This window comes from Copadichromis virginalis, linkage group LG3 (genome assembly GCF_057382275.1).
Source record: "Copadichromis virginalis isolate Kocher_CV1m ecotype Utaka linkage group LG3, C_Virginalis_male_GT1.1, whole genome shotgun sequence".
Lineage (NCBI taxonomy): Eukaryota > Metazoa > Chordata > Actinopteri > Cichliformes > Cichlidae > Copadichromis > Copadichromis virginalis.
In genome coordinates, this window is record NC_140620.1 from 18,343,685 (window position 1) to 18,360,509 (window position 16,825).

The 16,825-nt window shown below is 39.9% G+C and overlaps 1 long non-coding RNA gene across 1 annotated transcript; it reads right to left on the minus strand.

The window, feature by feature from the left end:
• Positions 1-1,811: 1,811 nt before the first annotated feature.
• Positions 1,812-7,892, minus strand: LOC146713175 (uncharacterized). Its single transcript, XR_014919130.1, has 3 exons — positions 7,726-7,892; positions 3,001-3,345; positions 1,812-2,111 (listed from the first exon to the last, which is right to left on the minus strand). It is a non-coding gene; the product is annotated as an uncharacterized LOC146713175 (long non-coding RNA).
• Between the last annotated feature and the right edge of the window lie 8,933 nt (positions 7,893-16,825).

A 16,825-nucleotide genomic window follows, 5' to 3' on the forward strand; every position in this document is an offset into this window, starting at 1 on the left:
TCTCCAAGATAACACGAAAAATATCTATTAAAAAATTAATGAATCCAAAAATGAAGGTGTAATTCAATATAAGTATGCAAATGAAGATGAAAATCCTTTAATAGTTAAAAATATACAAGACCAACTATTATCCGAAAGCATGAGAGACTTGGTATGGCTCATCTCGCCCGGGCGCCTCCCTGTGAGGGCGGTGGTACAGTGGAGTTGTTTCGTTACCACCATGAAATGTCCTATGACAGACTGTGATGAAGATGAGACCCTAGAACATCTTCTATTGGATTGTTATAGGACAACTGAGATCAGGCAGAAGATTACAGAGATTGGCTATGATGTGGATGTCAATATTAAAGCAGTTAAATATGGTTTGTTTAAAGAAAAAATGGGTGATGACAAAAGGAGACTCTTTTGGTTAGTAATGTGTGTAATAAACACACATATTTGGAAAACCCGTGCCAAAGGAGTGTTTGAACAAAAAATGATAAGTAGTGATGTGGTGAGTAAACATATCATTACAGATCTGCGTAGAAGACGAACAATGGACCTGAAACTTGGGAAAGTTTTCCCCTGGAACGAATTGAAACTGTAAGTTTTAAAAGTGGTTCGTGGACTCAGATGCTCGATTTTCCTCCTTGTGTGACGTTGCAAACAAAGGTGTCTGGAGAGGTAAAACATGAAATCCGTCCCTCCTAATGCACTAGCGTGCAAGCACATGTCCGCACAATCACAGAGAGAGAGAGAGAGACCAGTGGCAAAACTGATGACACCACCAACCCTCGATTTGGGTGTCTTAAAGGGACACCACACCATAGTGGCTGTTACAATACTTTCAGATTCACAGGTCTGAACAGAGTCTGCACTGAGACACAGAGGTTACAGCTGAGTTATGTGATGCCAAAACCTGATATAATGCAGAAAACATTGTTCAGCACATTCAGTTTATTTTGTTAGCATGCTAATAGCAGATTGACTTGCTCATCTTTACTTCACTATTATTAGAAGTTGCTTGTACTCAAAAGAATTCGATTTTCATAACAGGCTGTTCAGGACATGGGTTAGTTTTCCACTATCTTGTAGATAGGAAGAGAAAACAGTTCATTTACCAGTTTAGCTTGTTGCCCCCTTGATTTTGCTTCTTGGTACACCTCTCAGGTTTGCAGACCTGTCTTTAAATTAAGTCAGAAATCTATCAGCAGCTGGCGTCTACCATTTAACTGTGGTTTTATATTTCTGTGTTAAATCTACACTGTAACTGCAAACTCTGGTAAATCTGTACACTGCAACTCACTAACACCATCACTTGTTGAGAATCTTCCTGGAAATGTAATTACACATCTCATTGATGCACCTGACACTAACAGTTTGGTCTGTTCACTATCATTGTTTACCCTTTTTGTGTCTGGCTGCTTCTACCACTATGTCAGAGTGTACAGAGATTTCTTCCTGTTAAGTGGGTTTCTCCTTCCCACTGTCACCAATTGCTTACTCACAGGGGGTCATATGATTGTTAGGATTTTCTTTGTATTATTGTAGGGTCCCAGTCCTACAACATAAAGTATCTTACATCAACTGTTGTCATGATTTTGATCTAAAAACACCGAATTGAATTAATTTGAATAAAATATATAATCTAAAACATAACATTTTATTAGAAACAATGACACTATGTGACAATTAAAAAGTACATTTAAAAAGTAATTTTATGTATGACTCAGCATATCCACAGTAAAAAGCTGACAACTATCAAAAGACTCTCAACATTAATACATGTGAATGATTTATTGAAAATAAAAAACGCACAAAGAAGTGCTTACAGAAAATGTATAAACTATAAATTATAGTATATATAGGCATTTTGGTGAGAGTACCCATTTCTGCTCATTTATAACACAGACTTACTGTTTAACTATATTTGTATTGCCACCACCAAAGGCCCACTATTATCCACGCTGCTCATTTCTGTCTGTCCTCAGAACATCAGTTTATCCTGTGGTTCATTCTTTTATAACATATGTAAACGATAAACAAGCCAATAACAAAAACAGCTGCAATATAAACCCCCTGACCAATTATCACTCCATCAGAAACAGCCTCTCTGCGTCTTCTTGTTTGTCCTGCAGGTGAGAAACAGGTGAGAGTTATCAGTTGGGAAAATCTAATGTGATGTGGATGTATTGTAAACTCTTATAAATTATCCACCAAAATGTAAAACCATAAAGGAAACACGTATAAAGCACATAAACTAGTTTCAGGTTTAGATAAGCTGCACATGCAGGTACACACTTTGATACATCGATATTAGTTTCTTCCTCTTATTTTGAGCCACTCTGAAACTTAAATGCTTCTTTATCTAATTAGATAATTTTCTTGTGTATAGAATAGAATAGAATTCAACTTTATTGTCATTGCACATGTCACAGGTACAGGGCAACGAAATGCAGTTTGCATCCATCCAGAAGTGCTTTAGCCACGATATAGGTATATTACAATATATATTAGCAATAATATAGATATGTAAGTATATTACAGAAATGGGTACTATTATGGTATGTTATATGTACATGGTATAAAGTATATAAGTGAATATTCTATAACTATAAGTATGTACAGGCTGTAGTGAGTACAAGCTATGTACAGGCTATGAACAGGATATAAATATGAAATAAAAAAAAAACTATACAGAAATCTGAGATATACAGTTATACAGAAATGTGAACTATGCAAGTTATAAACAGTTGTATCTAACCTATGCTCTATAATACAACAGATGGGTAGTGTAATTTGTTTTTTGAAACATGGCTTCTACATTGTTTCTTATTAAAAATTAATCATCACTGAGCACCATGCGTGTTGGTAGACATGTGGCTCTTTGCCTACTGTATTGAACGTAGTATGTCCATTTGAGAAAAATAGATCTGTCCTGTCTCTGGTCTTTGTATAGTCGTTTCTGTAGCCAAATAAGGGAATCAACCTCACCTCTGATATCACAATCTACTGTCTTACCTGGAGCAACGACTCTAAGGTAGATGGTGCTGATGGTTTCATCATCCATATTTGTTCCTCTCTGTACAACACGACACTCGTATGTTCCACTGTCTGTAGTCGTCACTTCCTTCAGAATCAAAGACACGTCTCCATCCTTCATCTGTCTGTCCTGCAGATCAACCCAGTTCTTGAAAGACGGATGTTGTTTGGTTGGATCAAACTTCTCATTCCAGTACAAAAGTAAATATTTATCCCCCAGATCAGCTCTGCTCCACTCTGCAGCAATGATGGACTTGTCGTTTTTTGGAGCTTGACATGGCAGAGTGACCGTCTGTCCAACCACTGCTTTGATGTTTTTCTGGTCTGAGAGAAGGCACAAGACAGAAGTTACAAGGATCTAAGTACAGCTGTTTACTTCACAGTGAGACCAATGAGATCATCTCAACTGGACCAGAGGTGTACAGAAGCAGTTAATGAGTTAGGCTTTGTGTCTCTATATGCATGTGTATAACCTCAATGTCTCCAATGTTGCCTTCAGTTCTGGCTACCTTCCCTCTCTTTGTTACCATCTGACTGCACTTCAGGCCTGAATCCCACAGATAAATGAGAACCATGAAGAGGCTGCTAGAAAAGCCACAACACTAAACACCTGCAGCGAATAAGGCAAGTCCTGAGGAGTTAGCAAATCACAGTAGATTTCAAAGCAAAGGAAGAAGGAGTCTCAGAAGCCCGTTGCAGGATGAAACAAAAAAGATTGATGAGTACATCAAGAAGATGGCCGCAACTGATCAAATACTTGTGAATATCTGAGACAGCAGAAACCCGAGAAACAACAACTGGTGCAACAGTGCGAACGTTGTTCCTCTCACACGCTCCTGCACACCAAATCTGGAACTACTGTCCATCATGTGTCGTCCTTTTTATCTACCTCGGGAATTTACATCGGTCATTGTCTGTGCCGTTTATATTCCACCACAAGCGGACACGGTCACCGCCTTATGCGAGCTGCATGAGGCACTCACACAGCACCAGACACAACACCGGGATGCTGCGCTTATTGTAACGGGGGACTTTAATAGTGCCAACCTCAAACGCACAGCGCCGAACTTTTATCAACACATCACCTGCCCCACCAGAGGTGAAAGGACACTGGACCACTGCTACACTACGGTCAAGGACGGCTACAAGGCACAATCCCGCCCTCCTTTTGGCAAATCTGATCATGCCGCCATCTTCCTCATGCCAAAATACAAACAAAGGCTGAAACAGGAAGTTCCGGTTCAGAGGAAGGTCGCGCGCTGGACGGATCAATCGGTGGCCGCATTACAGGACGCACTCGATGACGCAGACTGGGGCATGTTCAGAAACAGCTCCGATGATGATGTCAACGTGTTTACGGAAGCGGTTGTGGGATTCATCGGGAAACTAGCGGATGATACCGTGGAGACAAAGACTATCACAACGTTTCCCAACCAGAAGCCGTGGGTGGATAAAACCATCCGCGACGCTCTGAGATCCCGCACCGCTGCCTACAACACGGGACTCACGACGGGGGACATGGACCCGTACAAAGCCGCATCATATAACGTGCGGAGGGCGGTGAAAGAGGCGAAGCAGCGCTACGGGAGGAAACTAGAGTCACAACTCCAACAGAGTGACTCTAGGAGCCTGTGGCGGGGACTAAGGACAATAACGGACTATAAAGCACCAACAACCGGTATGACGAACGCGGCCGTGACTCTGGCAGACGAGCTGAACACTTTCTATGCTCGCTTCGAGGCCGCAGCTAAGGACTCCAACGATGCTAGTGCTAGCAGCGCTAACGGCTGCAGACAGGAAGATACTGCCAGCACCGGAAACGTGCTCGTCATCTCCGAGCATGAAGTAAGGAGAGCCTTCAAGAGAGTGAACACCAGGAAAGCAGCAGGACCAGACGGCATCCCAGGTCGTATCCTAAGAGACCAGCTAGCTCCTGTGTTCACTGAGATATTCAACATCTCTTTATCTCAGTCGGGGATCCCCACATGCTTCAAAGAGTCCATCATTGTTCCTGTCCCGAAGAAACCCCACCCTGCTTCTCTCAATGACTATCGCCCTGTAGCCCTCACCTCAGTAGTGATGAAGTGCTTTGAACGCCTGATCAGAGACTTCATCATTTCTTCACTACCAGACACACTGGACCCACTACAGTTTGCTTACCGTCCAAATCGTTCCACAGACGATGCCATCTCTCATCTCCTCCACACATCACTCACTCACTTGGACACTAGAAGGGGGAATTATGTTAAAATGCTCTTCATAGACTACAGCTCTGCATTTAACACCATAATTCCCTCCACACTCACCACCAAGCTGGAGCATCTGGGACTCAGCTCATCTATGTGTCAGTGGATCTCCAACTTCCTAATTGGCAGACCACAGGCAGTAAGGATGGGCGGACATGTCTCAGCCTCCACCACTCTCAGCACTGGAGCTCCCCAGGGGTGTGTTCTGAGCCCCCTGCTGTACTCTTTGTACACATATGACTGTGTGGCCACTACCAGCTCCACCACTATCATCAAGTTTGCTGACGACACCGTCGTGGTGGGCCTGATCTCTGATAACAACGAGACGGCCTACCTGAAGGAGATTAGGAATCTGGAAAATTGGTGCCAGAGGAACAACCTCCTTCTAAACGTCAGTAAGACAAAGGAGCTGATAGTGGACTTCAGCACTAAGCAGGAGAGGAACTACCAGACCCCCGTCATCAACGAGTGCCCAGTGGAGAGAGTGGACAGCTTCAAATACCTTGGAGTTCACATCACGCAGGACCTGTCATGGTCCTGTCACATCAACACCGTGGTGAAAAAGGCCCGTCAGCGTCTCTACCACCTCAGACGCTTGAGAGACTTCCAACTGCCCTCCAAGGTGCTCAGGAACTTTTACTCGTGCACCATAGAGAGCATCCTGACGGGAAACATCTTAACCTGGTTCGGGAACAGCACCATGCAGGACAGACGAGCTCTACAGAGGGTTGTGCGGTCAGCTGAGCGCACCATCCGCTCCGAGCTCCCTGACCTGCACTCAATCTACAGCGGGCGGTGCTGGACCAAGGCCAGGAAGATCGTGAAGGACCTCAGCCATCCCAACAACAGACTGTTCTCTCTGCTGAGGACAGGAAAGCGATTCCGCTCCCTGAAGACCAACACAGAGAGACTGAGGAGGAGCTTCTTCCTGCAGGCGATACGGTCTCTCAATCACAATCACACCACCACACAGTACTGACCCACACATATGGTTCTTACACACACACTGGACATTCTGGACATTGTTTTCACTTCATCACTTAAATCACGCTGCTGTTATTGTGTATATGCTGCTGTTGTGTATATATTTATTTATATTTCTTCATACATTCTTATATAGTTCTATATTGTGTATTTTGTTGTACAGTTATTTTATTTTCAACTTTAATTTATATATTTTATCTTATTCTCCCAGTTAAATTTACCCTTCATTCTAATTTGTGTTGTACAGTTATTTCATTTTTAACCTTAATTTATATTTTATTCCTTCCTAGTTAAATTTACCCTTTTTAATTTTTCATATTTATTTCCTATCTTATTCATAGCCTTTTCCTTTCTTGTTTTCTTTAGGTCACGAGCAGTTGTCCAAGCATTTCACTACATATCGTACTGTGTATGACTGTGTACGTGACAAATAAAATTTGAATTTGAATTTGAATTTTGAAAGTAGAGGAGCAAGATAAGGAACCATCATGCAAGGAAAGGCCACTGATGTGCCACTGATGTACCACAGGCAGATAGAGGAAGTGACTGACATCCAGAAATCCTACTAATGGAAAGACATCCTACCACTAAAAGAGAGCACAAAGGCATTAATCATGGCAGTACAGGAGCTAGCTCTGAGCATAAGATCCATAGAGGCTGGGGTTCATCACACCAGGCAAGATCTCAGAACTCAAAAAAATACTAAGATATTGATTGATTGATTGATTGATCATTTATTTTGATCATGAATAAGCAAAATAAGATAATGTATATTTAAGCTAGTATGCCCATGTACTAAGAGCATGTGCACAGGAAGGATAAAACTGTCCTTTCGTGCAACAGGTTCTTGAAAATGAGTGGGAAGAAGTGACACTTATGTACTCTCACCCCCTTCACTTGTTTATAGCTCAGTCATGTAGTTGTTCAGCTGCTTCCTGAGTGTGTTTAATACAAAGAAACATATCACAGAGACACAAAAAAGTTTCCTAGTACTTCATTGAAATTCTCTTTACCCCTCAAATTTTATCCTCATCTCTCTGGTTAAAACGATTTTGAATAAGATATTAAAATATTGAAATTATCTTATTTTGCATGATACTGGATTTTAGATTTTAGAGTGAATATAGAGAACATAGAGTGACGTTTAGTCTAGAACCTGCTTAATTTTGTTCATGATTGAGATGCTTTTGGAAACTTTGTTTTGTACATCTCTAATATTTGGTTTCGAAGATCTCAGATGTTGTTCCTGGGATCTGCTGGAGCCACTCGCCTAGCTTGGGAGTCACTGCATGTAGTGCTCCGATTACTCAATACACTAAACAAGGGATTATGGGATCATGCATAAAGGATTATGCCATAAAACTGTAGTTTGCTTCGTAGTATTAGTAGTAGACAGTGTTGGGGAGTAACGGAATACATCTATCTATCATAAATCAGAAAAATTCTGTTGCATTTAAAACACGTTCAGTCTCACCTGCAGAGACACAGAGGAGGTAAGCAAAAAGTAAAGTCCAGCAGAGAGATGCAGATGTTACAGAGGACATTTCCACTTTAAAAGTGTGAGAAATATCCATGAGAAGGTTGGTTTTTCAAGAGCAAAAAATCCTCAGTATCTAAATGTGAATGTGTGTTTTCAGCAGCTTGTTCTGACCTGTGGTTTCTCTCTGACCAAAGAATCACAAACAAAAGCATGACAACAAACAAGGTGGAGCCATGAAAACAAAATATTTCAAACACTCAGTTTTTCAAAGGTGACTAATGACACCCACACCTCAAAGAAAGGTCTGTGTGTCTATTCATGTTGTTCAGTGAGTTATAATTGCATTGATTCTCCATATCACTCCTTTATGAAGGTATCAGTATTAGTAGTATCACACAATAACACACAATCAGGGCCCTATTTCAGGAAGCCGGTTTAGAAAACTCAGAGTGAAAAACGATACTCAGGGTTGAGTAACCCCGAACTGTCCAACTCGGAATATTCGGTTTCAGAAAGGCTGATAACAAGTAGTTCAATCAACGCAGAGTTAAGCGCGCGGACGAGGATACATAAAGCCCTGATCAGTGGAGCACAGATTAAGCGAGTCACCAAGGAGACGGAGGGAAAGAAGGCGCGGTCAATGTACAGTGCTTGAGGCCGAAATTCTGATGGCAGCATATGCCGATAACATGCAAATTTTGCGGAAAAAAAGTAACACAGCCTCAGCTGCAAAACAAAGGGAGCATGCATGGCAAAACATAGCCGACAGAGTCAATGCGTGAGTGTTAATTTAAACATTGATCTAGGGATTTCCACCCATTTAACATGTTATTTTAATATATTTTATTTTATTTTATACATTTTATTTTGTGACGTGATGTGAGCGCAGGTGCAACCCAACAGGCCCCAAACGTGCCTGGCAGCAAGTAAAAATGAAATATAAAAATATAGTCCAAACAGGTAAGGTGTAATTGTATTATGAGCCATAGTGCTTGGTCTGTTTGTCCCATGTAAATCAATTGCAGTTAGAGGCTACATTAATTTTCTTTCTGTAAGCATTTATTGAAATTATCTGAGCACATTACAAGTACATATTTGCTTACTCTGTATGCTCAAATGTGGCCCGTTATAGCCAACAGAAAAAAAAAGCGGAGGCCCGAAAAACAGGTGGGGGTCCTCCACCACCACCACTCACAGAGGCTGAGCAGTTGCCCTCAGCCAAAACAGTGGGCGCCCTGTGGCCGAAGGCATCTCTGCGGGGACATCCTCTGAGTCAATAACCCCGCAAGACACAAGTGCCTACATAGGGGGTAAATCCAAAATAATACATGATGTGCATACATCCTTTCTTCACAGTCACCTTTGCAGTGCTACTCATTCATTTGATAAACTCTTTACCATAATGGATTATTTTGTAGTGAAGTTATTTTCCTACTGATTTTGCCTTCCCTCAGTCTTGGTTGTCTTTGAGAGCATAATGACAATGAAGTGTAAGGTGATTGGTATGTTTGTTAATTGCCATTTGGTCCCTTGTAAGTTATAAGTGACCTGTATAAACCTCATATTCTATCAGTTGATGGTGGTGGTGTACTGCATCTGGTGCAGCCTCCTGTTGAGCCAGACCAACATGCAGTTGTGAGTAATACTCCACAGATTATATGAGTTTACAGTAGAACAGCAATGTTGTTTATTTCTTTACTACAGGAAAATAATGAAGAAACATTGACAGCTGTTACAGAGGAGGAAGCAACAGAGACACTTTATGAGGTTTACATCTTACAATGGAAAATATAACAATTGAATAAAATGTGGTACTATAATAAAACCATGGACTTTCTATGTCTCTAACAGAGTGATGATGGAAATGAAGAGGAAGAGGGTCCAGCCACTTCTCCAACAAACCTTTCCTCAGTAAGATGTTCAGCACTGATTTACAACCAACCTAAGGCATGTACTATGAATGTCAATGCTATTTTCTGCGTTTCAATAGCTCCCTGTAAAGGAGACAGGGATCATCATCATCATGGGCAGACAGGGGGAACCCGGAAGGTGGGACCAGGGCAGGCATAGAACACAAACCTAACAAATGGCAAATAATAATGGATAATACATAATCCGAATAAACAAAAGCATAAGGAAACACAAAACACTGAGTCGACAGACTCAGGACCATGACAGCAGCCAAAGCAGGGAGGGTTTACTGAGGCAGGAGAAGACCGAGAAACAGTAGTCAAGGATAGATTCAAGATTCAAGATTGTTTATTGTCATGTGTCACAAGAGAAAGGCATTTCTTTGTGCAATGAAATGTATTCTTTGCTGTCCACCCACAGATGCCGATTAATATTTACAATAGAAATAGAAAAACATATAAATACAAATAGTACAAATAAATAGCTGAAGACAGAAAAGGAGACAAAATATGGAGATTTGAAACAGATGTGTGCAAAAGAGCTATAGCTGGCTTAATATGTTAAGATGATGCAAAAAAATAATTATTAACCTGCTGATCCAGTTCCAAACTGGCAGAAACCATCTGAATTCAGCTCCAGGCAAGAGCAGATGAAAAACACACAGAGACAAACTGAAGCACTGAGGGGTGAAAAACACTCGATCACTTTTATCCTCAAGCTGATCTTTAAACATCAACAATTAAAGTTATAGATCATTTGTCCTGTCTGTAGAACATGCGATGTTAAATTGATGGTACTGATCTTTTTGACTAAAATCTGTGACTATTTGTAACTCATTAATTTAATAAGTGTGTTTAAGATTTCAAGTGTGGAGGCCAAGTGATATTTCAGCCACATTTAAATGTTCTTGTTTGTTTTATTTGATCAAAGACTCTGTGGGTGAACTGTTTCATCAGAAATCTGTTTGAGTGGCCTTGGAAAACTTTTCTTTGTTTTTAAATCATTTTCTTTTCACTGCCTTGAATCAGCCACAGATCCACACTTATACAGGTGGCATGTGTGATTCTTTATTCAAATGTCAGTGTATGGCTTGATTTCTGTTTTCTTCTGTTATGCGATTGTTATGTACCTGTATGGTTGTGTGCATTATCAGTTCTACTTTTAAAAAGTATTAACAGAATAAAAGAATTGAGGACTGTCAGCTTGAGGTGTGAATTTACGGGAAATGTAAAGAGGAATAGAAAAACATTCATCTCTCTGTAAGGCAGTAAAAATGTGTTTGTTTCACTGGCATGCAGTTCAACAACTTATGGATGAGTTTGTTTCTCACATGCAAAGACGGTTGTAGTTTAAAGTTCAGCTTCGTAGCTCAAGAGTTGGGAGTTCGCCTTGTAATCGGAAGGTTGCCGGTTCGAGCCCCGGCTTGGACAGTCTCGGTCGTTGTGTCATTGGGCAAGACACTTCACCCGTTGCCTACTGGTGGTGGTCAGAGGGCCCGGTGGCGCCAGTGTCCGGCAGCCTCACCTCTGTCAGTGCGCCCCAGGGTGGCTGTGGCTACAATGTAGCTGCCATCACCAGTGTGTGAATGGGTGGATGACTGGATATGTAAAGCGCTTTGGGGTCCTTAGGAACTAGTAAAGTGCTATATAAATACAGGCCATTTACCATTCACCGCCTCCGCTGTTTATTAGTGTGACAGAGGATATGTTCAACCAACAAAAGTAGAATAGATTCTGTTTTTGCTGTTGTGAAACTGTTTCTATAATCTTTTTCTACGTTAAACCACCCCAGATCTTAAATCCATGAGAAAAAAATGTAAAAAAAAAAGAGTAAAAATGAAAAAATAAAAACATCATAAAAACACCAAACAGCAGTGAGTGGTGGTTTTAAATCTGCCTGCTTTTCCTCAGCCACAGATCCACCTCATGGGCCACATGTTGGGTATGTTGTGACATCTGAGTGACATTTCACTGTGTGTTGTACTTGTAAAACTATGCATGTGACAAATAAAGAATCTTGAACCTTGAATCTGATCCATTTGGCAGGGTCAGCACACATCCACAGCTATACAGCCACTTTAGGAGTTTGTAAACGTAACGTGTGTGTTTGGACTGTGGGAGGAAGCTGGGGTGTCCAGAGAGAATCCACACAAGGAGAAACTCCACATTGAAAGGCTCGATAGATTCAAACCACAAAACCCGCTGACTGTGAGGCAACAGCAGTCTCTGCAGCACCATGTCCCTAATTCTGTACACACGTGTATATTATAGCACCCTAAAAGCACAGTCAGAAAACTAGGATTGCGACAGCTACTCCACTTATCTTAAATTATATTTAGCTTTTATTCCAGCAGATACAATATTAATAAACAACAACAGAATGAATAAATCTAAATAGATGTATGTAAATAAATAAATAAATAAGGGAACTTTAGACTAACATCACATACAAACAAGGAAGTACAAAAATGGTGTGATAATGAAATGTAAGCACAGAAAAGAGAGAGAGGACCATTACAGAGTACCTATGTGCAGGCATGGCAGACAGGATTTCGCCATCATGCTTCTTGTGTTCTTGATCCTTGATTTCTTTTCTGACCAGTTCAGTCACATCCAGTAAAATTCTTCTGTGAATGAGTGTTAGTTTTGATTGCCTCCAGTATTCTGCTTATATTTAAATGAATGAATAAATAAAACAATCAATCATACCCAAATTTTGTCTATATTTCCTCAAATCTGGATATTTTACAAATCCCTGTAAGTGCCTGTAAACATGTTATGGAATATATGAAACTAACTATACATTCGTTTGAAAAAGAGTTAAAACAGATTAAAAACTTAAACTGAATTTCAATAAAAGAAATAAAATAACTTCGGGCAAAGCTGCTAAACCAAACGAAAACCATCAACAAGACGAATCAATGGTGACGAAAAGGAAAAGGAAACATTAAAGAAATGCTCAAAGAAAAAAACATCAACTACAGCAACTACACCTATGAGAGAGACTGAACAGGACTGCTCTCTTGTGTTATTACTGGAGGGTCAAATGGCTGCAGAGTGGAGCCAGATTTGTATAGAGTGTAAGTGACATTTAAAAAAAAAGAAAAAAGAAGTTTTATTATTCTCATACTCCTTCATAGATGTGCAGTGGCTGTGCAGGAGAAAAGGGGGTGACAGTTGAGTCAGTGTCACACACACACACACACACACACACACACACACACACACACAGAGAGAGAGGAATGTCAGTGTATTTACGGGAAATGTAAAGAGAAGCGCTGAAACATTCATCTTCTCTGACACACACAGTAAAATGTCGTTGTTTCACTGGCATGCAGTTCAACAGTTTATTGATGAGTTTGTTTCTCACACTCACCTAAATATAAAGTCAAATGCAGTAATGAGTGCAGCCCCCTACTGTCCCTAAAGTTGTGTAAGAAATGAGTCACATCTGGCTCGGACACTGTTGTGACTTCGTGTTAGACCCTCCTTATCACACCTCATCACTCACTGAGATGAAGCAGACACAGTTTATTTGAACATTTGATCATGGCCTCAGTCATAACTGTGTACTTATGCAAAAGTGTGACTGTAGCTGATGTTAGAAAAGGTTTCGAAAAGAGTTCCAACTCTACTACATCCTACATACTACACGCAGTAATGACTGTGATGTCCTGAAAGCTGTGTAAATGTCTCACTAAAGGTAAAAGCTTCTTTGTCACTCTGCAAGAAAGGGTTTTATTTTAACATTTAAATGTTTCATTATTACTCTTTTTCAATGCTCATCAATGTTATGTTGTGTTCATGCTTGGCTTGCTCTGTAGATCTTATCATAAATCTGTCTATGTTTCTTTCTTTCTCTTTATTTCTCATGAGGCTATATGTTTGGTTTCTTTTCTGTGGAAACGTGATAGAGCTTTGCAGCATTACCCATGACCACAGTAATTTCACTGAAATCCTGCTCTTCCAGTTCCAGAGAGATGAACAAACCACCTGAGCTCAGCTCCAGATCTCAAAGAGAAGCTTAAAGGCTTAAAAAGAGTCCATCAGTTTTATCTTACAGCTAATCTTTACTTATTAAAAATCAAATACAGAGCAAACATTTCTGACAAGTTTCTTTATATCTGAAATTAAAAAAAAAAACGAATTTGTTAAAAACTGCTGACATTAAATCTGAATATTAGCTTTCTTTATCTACACAATATATTCAAATGAAACCTGCACAGATGCACAGCTTCCTCCCATAGTCTATAGAAATGCAGTTAGAATAATTGGTAACTCTAAATTTGAATGTTTGAATGTGATGTTAATGGTTGTCTGTCTTTGTCTGTTAGCCCTGCGACAGACTGGCGATCTGTCCACGGTGTACCCTGTAACCCTGACAAGGATAAATAGAAGAGAGTGGATGGATGCATCATATTGTATAACGTGGTGGGACTGGTGGTTCAGTGAAGACTAGCTGATCTCTGGCTCTGATGAAAACTCTGAACACACACACACACACCCACACATATATGTATATTTAGATGAGAAGTGAAATCCATTGTCCTCTGCGGTGTCCTTGGTGAATAAATGCTGGTCAGTAGTTTCCTCGATTTCCCTCAGATCTGAGGGAACCTTTTTAAGAACCTTCAGAGAACCTTTTACCCACCGTTGTCCCTTCGTACCCAAAATGGTCCCCTGACAAAAGGTGATATAGCAATATCATATATGAATTTTTTTTCTGATTTTTTTCACATCAGATCTTTTAAACAACTTCAGACCTAACCACAGATATAAAGTTTTTCATTATTTTTTAAATATTTTTTAGGTTTTTATGGCTTTATTGTCATAAAAAACCCTGTTTTTTGGGGGTGAAAAACCCACAATATGCAATATTTTCAAAAGATTAGTTGCAAATGGAAATATTTGGCATGAGGTTATTACAGCCTTGAATAGGTAAATAATTCATAACAACATTGATTTGGATGCATTATTATTTTTGGAACAATAACACTTTCTTGCAAAAAAACAAACTGAACTGACCTGAACAAACTCAACAACAAACTAAACAAAGATGTAATTTACATTATCATACATAGCATGAACCATAAGATGGTTAGATTTTGCAGACAGGACATATCTTATATATATCTTTGCAGCAGTTACGATAATAATGTGCTGTTTGCACAATGAGCACTGCTTCCGCTTTTTGGAACGCTGCGCTTTCTCAGCAAAAGCCTCCCCTAAATTGACCGTGCGCTTCTGTTGTGCGTGCGCGCATCTGTTCATTTCGTGGCGTCTGTGCAGAAATGACTAGTAAGACAAGTCTGCAAACTATTCTCACAGACTTCAAAGGTGCACCTGAATTAAGTATGGAAAGTAATTTTGAAAAGTCAGGTCTAAAGTCACAGTCTGGCTTTGCTGCTTGAACAAGAAACGAATTTTCGAATTAATTATTAATTAATTAAACGAATTAAGAATTTTAGTTTATTATTACTAAGTATCACAGGACCAAAGTGACTGTTGGAATTTCTCTATGAAGTCAATCAGAAAAAGATTTGCAAAGAAGGTAAAGGACGAGAAAATTAATAAATAAATCTGGATTTCACTGAAACATGCCAGGCTCGAGGAGGCGGTGTATTAAAAAAGATGAATAATATTCATCTTTTAATATTTAAAATCCTTCCGTAATGGCATTTTTAATACAAGTCCTTAGAGGCTAAAGTAAATAAATATTGTTTTGTTTTGTTTTCTCGATGATTTCTTTCTTTCAAAGGTTTTTTAGTGAAAGCCTCGGCTGTGTGGCGTGATTCCTGGGACCAGCGCCGTAGCTCCGCAAACGCACATAACGCACACTGCGTAGGGCACCAAATGGCCGGTAGGGCACCAAAAAAATCAGGGTCGTAAAAAAAAAAAGTAAACCATATTAATACTATAAATATCATATGCATTAATATGGTTAAACAATACAAAAGCAACATAAAACAATTTTCCCGAGAAAAGGGGTGAATCTGCTTTGTGCCCTGTCTCCAGTCTCCTCCTGGTGCCCCCCCCCACTCCCAGTGGTCTGTTCTATAATTGGTAAACACCTGTTTGAACATGGCCTCGAAACGGCAACAGGAGTCGGGAGCGGAGAAAAGAAAGAAGAAGAGGAAGCGTGATGAAACTCAGGCGTCGCTTGCCGGTAAGGCAATGTTTAAATAATAATAATAAAAAAAGTTCATTATTGTAGCCCTTGCTTGCACGCTCATGTCCGTCAACTCTGTGATAGCTCCTGTTAGCAGTGTTCATACTGTGTTAACAAATGTTGCAAATGATTGATGTTGGGTAGTTTGTTTACGTTGTGGATATGAATATAGAATGGACTACTAAAAGCAACTCATCATGGTCACTCAATTGACGGTTTTCAGATAACGTTAGCAATCGTAACGTTATCGTGATTCGTGAGACTAGCATTTCCCTCCTCAGGTTGCTAGCTGGCTAACGTCATGCATGCTACTGATTAACCTTAACTTTGGGATAGGTCAGTGATGCAGTCAAGTATTATTATCAGATTAGACAAGATTACTTTGTATGTTGCTGCATTTCAGGATATCTATAAAGACGCATATCTTATTTATGCCATTGACGTCTGAACACATAAATAGTTCTCGTCTTTCTTTAGGTTCATAGATCAAGGGCGACATCTGTTGGTGAAACTGTAATATGAAACCTATATCTTCCAGTAATATAGATTTCCTACTTGCGCATTTATATCAAATTATGTACAGCATGTTTATATTGCCATTTGCCATTATGAAAATCTATACATGTAAAATATAGTTAGTAATTTTTAAATGTACCAGTGACTTACTTAATTTATTAGTCTTATAATGCAATTTTTCGTAGGCCTACTGTAGATTCAAAATTGTATTTCTGTAAAATCCCTGAATATTTTCTCTTGTATGCAGGGTCAATGCTTAAATATGTTCAAGGAGGATCTCAAGGACAGGATGAACCATCCAGTAGTAGTGCCATCCCTGGACATCAACCACCAGCCATTGTAGACCCTGCAACAATCCCTAGCCAAGAAGAACAAGAACCATCAACCACCAGTTCAGGTACAGTTCCATACACTGTGTATGGAACTATCATATGATGACCTTATAGCTGATTTTGCAACCAGAAAATGCAGGCGTGTGCCTCTCTAGGCCCTAGAGAGG